The sequence below is a fragment of the Sinohyriopsis cumingii genome, chromosome 14 (assembly GCF_028554795.1).
Source record: "Sinohyriopsis cumingii isolate HCF-2022 chromosome 14, ASM2855479v2, whole genome shotgun sequence".
Lineage (NCBI taxonomy): Eukaryota > Metazoa > Mollusca > Bivalvia > Unionida > Unionidae > Sinohyriopsis > Sinohyriopsis cumingii.
Genome location: NC_142974.1, coordinates 122,853,151 through 122,861,598, shown reverse-complemented (window position 1 = coordinate 122,861,598; position 8,448 = coordinate 122,853,151).

Genomic DNA, 8,448 nt, shown 5'->3' with positions numbered 1-8,448 from the left:
TTGGGGTTGTTTTTTGTGTGTGTACCACACTAAAAAACATACCAGGTATTAGGCCTAACGTAGGAAAAGAAATTATCCTCTATTTATTACTATTCTTACTGTCAAATGACGCAAAAGTGATCAAATTGCTATTAAGATTTTGTTTTGTATAACACTTACCGCTCGTTTTCCTCGAGATAAAGCAGCCACTTCAAAATGATTATAAAATCTGTGACAGATGAAAAACGTGGTTTAAATAATTCGTAATCGCCTGCCTTAAAATACTGTAGGAATTTGCTAATGTATTTCATGGCCCTCGTTTGAATAGATACCAACGATCATGTATATCGACCAAATTTTGTATATTCCTGCCCACAATCATGTATTTTGTATTAAACCGTATATTACACGAGCGCTCTGTGGCAAACTCGGGGGGGGGGGGGGGTCTCTATTATACCCAGAGGCGTAGCTATGATATTTTGCGCCCGGGGACGAACTATAAAATTGGCGCCCCAGCCCCCTCCCCGTTTAATCACATTTTTGAATATTACCCTTGTTTACTTATTATAATGTAACGTTGTAAGCCTCATTTTGGCGCCCCTGTACCTTGGCGCCCGGGGACATATGTACTCCCCTTCCCCCCCCCCCCCCGCTACGCCTCTGATTATACCTGCTGTATCAGTTGAGAAATATATTGAACAGATCAGGCCCGAATACTCTCGCTCTGAAAAACATTAAAATAATTATATGCAGAATATCGGTAGGTCTCCCTCTTGCCGAAAATGTCAGCACCATATATATTTTGCAAGTAATGTAATGGGTATAATAACACACACACACACACACACACACACACACTTTTTTGGGAGTGGGGGGGGGCAACGGACAGATGCCCCCATTTCCCAAAAAAATAAAAAGTATTTTATATTTGTGTATTTCCCCCTCAGATGTGTTCTACGTTTTATTAAAACAAAATTTTATATAAAAAATTTAGTTTTTAGAATTTTTGATGGGGTATTTATGTTTCCATAGTGTTATCTAAAGGGTTGTTCGTCCGAGTCTGGTTTCCCTCACCTTGCTCGAAGTTCATTCCCTTGAAATGTTTTGTAACCTTTGCTATATGTCGCCTAGGTCTCAGTGTTTGCTATATGTAATGGTGTTATATTGTGTGTATGCTATATTTTCTTTATGTTTGAGACAGCAAGTATAGATCAAATATCTTTCCCAGTTGTATTTCTTCCTTTATGATGTTATATTGTATCTTTTAATTTGTTTTATGGTTTTCTAATTTGACGATGGAATGGTGTACTATTTAGACTTTGTTTAAAAAAAATAATTTCCTATTTTATTATTCGAGTGATAATATGTGTCGTTCCTCATAATAGTCTTTAAAGATGTTGATAGGTAGGTTACGCTCGATCCAAGGTTCACGCTTCTTTATTCTCTATGTGTTTTTCCTGGGTCGCGTTAGGCCTCCTTTATTTAGTTTATCTGATTATGCTTTATTGAAAGATCCAAACGTATTTATGAGACCACATTATTCTATAGTGGTCAACCATGCAGTGCGGGAGAAGTTAGTAGGGTTTTAAACTAAGTGTTATACAGTATGTATTTGTGTCTTTATTTTGTCTGTTTATGTTCTACATTGGGTGTTTTCAAAGACTCATGATGGGCCTATGCACTTCACTGAGCCCTGTGACTTAGCCCCATGATGTCATCGCCATTTACTTCCCCCTTATATTTTCCCTGTATCCCTTCCTATATATGTCTTTAGAATTTTCTTTCAGAGAAAGAAGAAAAAAAATTAAATTACAAAATTCTTTTATTTTTTTCTTTCTTCCTTTCTTCCCTTTTCTCTTTTAAAAAAAAAAGTTATATGGGTTTCTTTGAAATATTTGAAATAGAATTTGAAATTTTCTTTGAAATATGGCTGTTGTGGGGTGCGAGGAGGGGGTATGGGTATGGCATCAGCTCGCAATTGCGCTACGCGACCCTTCGGTCTGTAATACCTATTCCTCCCTCCCCCTCTCTCCCCCAATTCCAACATCAATTGCGTTATATCAACCTGACGGTAAGTATCTATTTGTCGTAAGACGTACTGAGTTCTTGTTGTGGTTAATATTCTTATTTTTACCACGTATCTTATTTAAAAATCTTTATCACCTGTCCACAGGATATCATCGTAGTTACTATATAGTCTATACATTTTAGAACGATTTTGTTTTCGTAGTCTAAATCTATGAATAAAATGTTATTTTTTTTATACTTATATTTTTTGCAAATTTTCATTATTAACTTTATCCTATTATGTTTAGATTTATCACATTGGACAATCGTATGTAGTTTGGTGAAGTTCGCTGTTTTACATAAAGGGCATTTCGGCATTATCCTCAGCATACGATGTTTGATTGTTTCTTCGCCTGTTAGCCAGGTGTTGTGCAGGTATTTAAAAATTATACTTTGTGTTTTGACAGATCTTATTTTCCCCAATTTTTCCAATTTTTTGTCCAATTTACCCCCTCAGTTGTCCTGCTCTACTCTACATTTTATATTTTTGGTTACCTCCTCCCTAATCCAAGCATGACTTTTACTTATTAAATTTTGCATAAATCTGTTTTGTCTCTATATTTTAAAATTAGTTCTCATATGTTTGCGTGGCACTTCGATTTTTTTATATTAATTTGTTATTTTTGTATATCTCTGGTCGGTTTCTCAAGGTGAAGCCGAACCAGTAGATGTACGGTGCTTCTCACGCTGTAGCCGGGTCTGAGTGCATTTTTTTTTTAATCTATTGATTATGTTAGTTAATTATAGTAGTAGAGGGCTCGGCAACCCCAAGCCCCCTCTACTTTTGGCCCTATATAATGTCTCTTTTTTTACATGATGCATTTTATGATTCCATATATAATCTATTATTTCGTTGTCTGTTTTGTTTAAAATTGTATTATCCATATCTATGGATTTAATTATGTAGTTAATATTTGAGTATAAATAAGTCTTGGCCACTTGGGCCCGCTCCATGATAGGTAATGGCGCCATGGCCAGATTTTCACATTTTCTCTTATTTTATTGATAATATGTTCATAATTTTCTACAGCTTCTTTTTTTTATTACCAAAGTAAACCCCTAGAGCCTTTACAGTGTCTCTCAGTAAGTGTGTGTGTGTGTGTGGGGGGGGGCGATAATCCAGGGTGGTTGCCCCTCCAGTTAACTATTTTTAAGATTTCGTGCTTGTTGTGGTTTATTTTGGAACCCGACGCTTATAGCATTTCCCCTCTCTTATAAAGATGTTGCAATCATATGCATGTTAGAGCATTTTTTAATTCTTTTTTAGGTTTGGTATTTGTATGCCTTGTATAATCAGGGGCGGATTAAGGCTCACTGGTGCCCTAAGCACTGACAAATCTTGGCGCGCCCCTCTTTTCCACGTACACCTGAGAAGATAACCCTAGGGTGTACCATGATCAAGAAACAGAACATCATGATCAATTTGCACTAATTGTATCAGTTTTTTTTACAAATCTTCATTCTTTTTTCTTTCTTTCTTTTCACCCTTTTCTCAACTTTGTGGTGCCCCCTTTGGCCCTGGTGTCCTATGCACGTGTTTAGTCTGCTTAATGGTTAATACGCCCCTGCTTGCACATCTGGGTTGTTTCTTATCGTGTGACGTAGGATTTATATTGCCATTACGTATTCTAGCATTGATAGTGGACATCCTTGTATCACTGATCGTTGTATTTCAAATTCTTTCGTGCATTTCCCGTTTAATTATCCCAGTGTGTAGGATTTTGGTCCATTTTGGAAATTGGGTCCGAAACCAAATTTTTTAAAAACATTCTTTATACAGTTTTGTTCAAATCAGTCGAAAGCTTTCTCCTGGTCGAAGAGTACCATAGCACTCATCATACCAGTTTCATTTATGTAGTTAATTATAGTTTTAATGTTTAAAATATTGTTTTGTATATCCCTCCCCCACAAGTTTGATTTACATTAATTATCTTGTTTATCCTACCCTTTACTGTATTTGTTAAAATCCTACTTAAAATCTTATAGTCCGTGTTTAAAAGTGATATAGGCCTCCAGTTTTTAATCTCGTCTCTATTCCCTTTCCCTTTGTATATAATTGTGATAACTCCCTCCCTCATAGATTTAGTCATTTTATTTTTACTTAAAACTATATTATTATACAAAGCGTTTAAGATCGGCGTCAGTTCACCGTGGAACTTTTGGTAGAATTCCACGATGAGTCCATCTTTCCCTGGTGACTTTTGTGAGTGTTGATATACTTTTTGTGATTTCTTCATCTGAGATGACATCATCACATTGGTCTCTATGTACTGCTGATGTCATCTCACAGTCGACATTTTTTAAGTAGCTGTCGATTGTGCTGAAGTATATGTTCTGTGTGGTGTGTGGTGTATAGTTCTTTATAATATTTGGAAATATTATTTAGGATATCTTCTTTTACAGTATGGGTTACATTGTTTATTTTGATATTGTTTAAAATTGTATCACCCCCTTTTCTAAATTCTTCTCGCTTATATACGTTTTTTGCCTCGTTGTAGATCTCTGTAAATTTTCCCGCCCTTATTATTCTCCCCTGATTTTCGTCTTCTTCAACGATTTTAATTTTGTCTGTCAATCGTTTTTTTTTCTTTCTCCATCGTCGTTTGTTGTTTTGCTTAGTTCTAATTTGAGTTCGTGTTTGTCTTTTTTTTCTGGGGTTTTTCCGCCCTCTATTTGAGTACTGAATATTTATTCCTTTTATTTTGTTTTTTAAAACATCCCAATCAATTATTATATTAATATTTTCTTCATTTTTTACGGTTTCAATTTCTTTTTTTAATTATTATTTCGACATATTCTTTGTCATTTAAAATCTTATTTTTTAGTTTCCATAGTCCTGACCCACATTTTTCTATTTTTTTCATTTTTAGGTCAATAGTGAGCATGAAATGGTCTGATAACTTTTGGTTGGTTATTGCAGTATTAATATATATTAATGGATCATAAAAATTTCCGTAAAATTTATCAATCCTGCTAGACTGGTTTAATTTATAGTTACCCAGTTGAAATCTCCCCCTATGATTAGATTTTCCATCGAATATTGTTGTAGGTAGGTGTATAAGTTTTCTTTAAAATTAGTTTCTTATTTCTATTAGCTGGCATGTACACATTTATAATATGCCAATTAAACATTTTAACACGTAGCAACCGTCCCTTAAAAAATTCCCCCCTCCTCAAACCTTTCCCAGCTTTTTAAAAATATTATTGTTGCAACCAACTCTAATATCATTATTTGCAAAATTGTTGCATATCTTTATTGCGTTAAGTTTGTCTTCTACTAAAATTTCGAACTCTGGCTTAATTCTATAGTGTGTTTCTTGTATCATTATTACACCAAAGTTTGTTTCTTTGGCTACTTTGTCTGCTTTCGCTTTGTCTATCCCATTGCTGTTGATAGTAGCGATCCGGAAATTTGTTTCTTCCATTTTTGCTTTACTCCCAGGTGCCGCATCACTTTTATATAGAATTTAATTGTATATATTTCAGTTAAAGTTATTATATTCCATTTGTTTTTGTACACACACACCAGCACGCTCGACAAAGAGCGCTTGAGTAATATACAGTTTGATACATCCTACATGGTAGTGGGCAGGAATACATATATAGGTCGTTATCCTTCTCGACCGAAGTAGTAACATTGTTCCAATGCTAACACTCGACGTCCTCGATTTGTGCTTCATCGTATTTGCAGTCTATACACTTAAAGTTACAATGGAAAAGTGTACATGAACATATTTATACCATAGACAGAGCCTTGAAGTACTACTTTTTTCGGTCTAAAACTGTCCCAAAAAAAAATGAAAAAAAACCCAGCATGTAATAGTTCATTTCGATACAGTTGCACAGAGCATTTGACGTTCATTTTGATGTCAATATATATTGATATCGATTAAGTGCGATTTGTTTTCAAAGCTGCTTTATTGCTGGTAGTGCTTCTGTTTTCAAGTTCGATATATAATATACCCATGGAGCAGTAGTAATACAGAAATCAGAACAACAACCATCATCATCATCATCGGGAGTAATATTATCGTATATGTTGGTCACATCGATGATCATTAATAAAAAGCGGTTGAAATATGAACAATAGTCCATCTCTTCAAATAGCAAATAACTAAGCAAAGTGTGTGTGTGTGTGTGTGTGTGTGTGTGTGTGTGTGTGTGTAATTTTTAACGTAGCTTTAAAAAAAAATGCAATCATATCGCTACCATGTCTGCATTGTGACAGTTTATAATGATGTCTAGCAATGTGGCATCATGCCACAAACATACAGCATTTTGTCCCACCCAGTCACATTATCCTCACACCAATATCTTAATGATGGGCGCCAAAAGAGGCAGCTGCTAGTACCATTTTTATGTCTTTAGTGTGATTCGGCAGGGGTTTGAATCTGCGACCTCTCGCGTCCAAGGCGGACGCTCTGTACAGACACTGCACCACCTGAGCGATCGCTTAGCAAAGAATGTACGATACTGTTTCCTGTTGTTCATAACAACTCGACCTGGAGACCCACCTGACGGAAAATGAAAGCGCATTATAACGTTATAATATACGAATCCGGAATTTTTTTTGATTATTATAATTTTCAAGAAAGTTAGTGCCTTTTAGCATTTGACAAAGTGTGCTTGCAGTTGCATACTAAGGGGAGGGGGAGTTTACAACATACTTCGATGCTGACTACTGATTTGAAGCATAAAATTAAAACTAAACAACAGCATAACATGTTTATATATCTTATTAAATACGTCTTCATTTGTCTTTCCGTGCGCCAAAATGCCTTCCTACACGAACATGTTCCATATAGGTAAATAAGTTGTACCAATCGTAAACAACCACCGATTTCGACATATATGATATCAGTTTATAGGTTTCTCATCAGTTTAAATCGATCTGTGCAAAAAAAAAAAAAAAAAAAAAAAAAAAAAAAAATTAAAAAAAATGTGTGAAAATGAATAATAAAAAAGTTGCTATTTGCGACTCATTGTCGCTTGCGACTTTACCGATCTTCGTATCCTTGATGCTTCCATCCTTCCCGTTTAGGGATGGTAGCACCTACTTGGATGCTAATACTATAGATTTGAAGCATATAATTAAAGCTGTACAACAGTAAATAATATGTTTATGTATCTTCTTATTAAGTACGTCTTCATAATGTATGTTCGTGCGCCCAATGCCTTCCTCTACGAACGGTTTCGATATACACGAATAAGTCATACCAATAGTAAATAAACACCGATTTTGACAAATTTCATATTAATATATAGGTTTCTCATCTGTCTAACTCGATCTGTGCCAACAGACATGTGTGAACATGCAGAATACAAAAAAGTGTACTTTTTACTGAATATTGGGTTCGACTTTACTGATCTTCATATCCTTGCTACGTTCATATACCGTTCCCGTTCTGCGATGGTAGCACATACGTCCATGCTAATACTATAGATCTGAAGCATAGAATTAAAGCTGTACATAATTATAAAATATGTGTATGTATCTTATTAAGCACGTCTTTATCTGTCTTTCCGTGTGCCTACATCTGACCTATACGAAAGTTTTCCATATGGGCGAATAAGTCATACCAATCGCAAAGAACGATTTTGACACGTTTGATATCAGTTGATAAATTTTAAATCAGTCTAAATAGATCTGTGCCAATATAAATGGGTGAAAATGCAAAATAGAAAAGTTGGCATTTTTCACTCAGTATCGCTTGCAACGTTACCGATCATCGTATCCTTGCTACGTCCATCTGCCATTCCCGTTTTGCGATCGTATCACATTTTTTCGATGCTAATTCTATAAACCTGACACATATAATAAAAGCTGTTCAACGGTAAATAATGTGTATGCGTCTTATGAAGTACGTCTTCATTTGTACGTCCTTGCGTTTAGTGCCTTCCTAACCGAATATTTTCCATATAGGCGAATAAGTCATACCAATCGCAAACAACCAACGATGTTGACAAGTTTGATATCAATTGATACGTTTCTCATGATTCTAAGTCGATCTCTGCCAATAGACATGTGTGAAAATGCAAAATAAAAAAGATTGTTCTTTTTACTGAATATCGGGTGCGACATTACCGATCTTCATATCCTTGGTACGTGAAACTACCATTGCCGTTGTGCGATTGTACCACATATTTCGATACTAATACTACAAATTTGAAGAATATAATTAAAGCTGTACAACAGTAAATAATATGTGTGTGTATCTTATTAAGTACGTCTTCATTTGTCTGTCTTTTCTCCTAATGTCTTCTATACGATCGTTTAACAAACAGGTGAATAAGTCATTACAATAGTAATAAACACCGATTTAGCAAAATTTGATATCAATTGTTAGGTTTCTCGTCAGTCTAAATCGATATGTGCCAACAGAAATGTGTGAAAATGAAAAT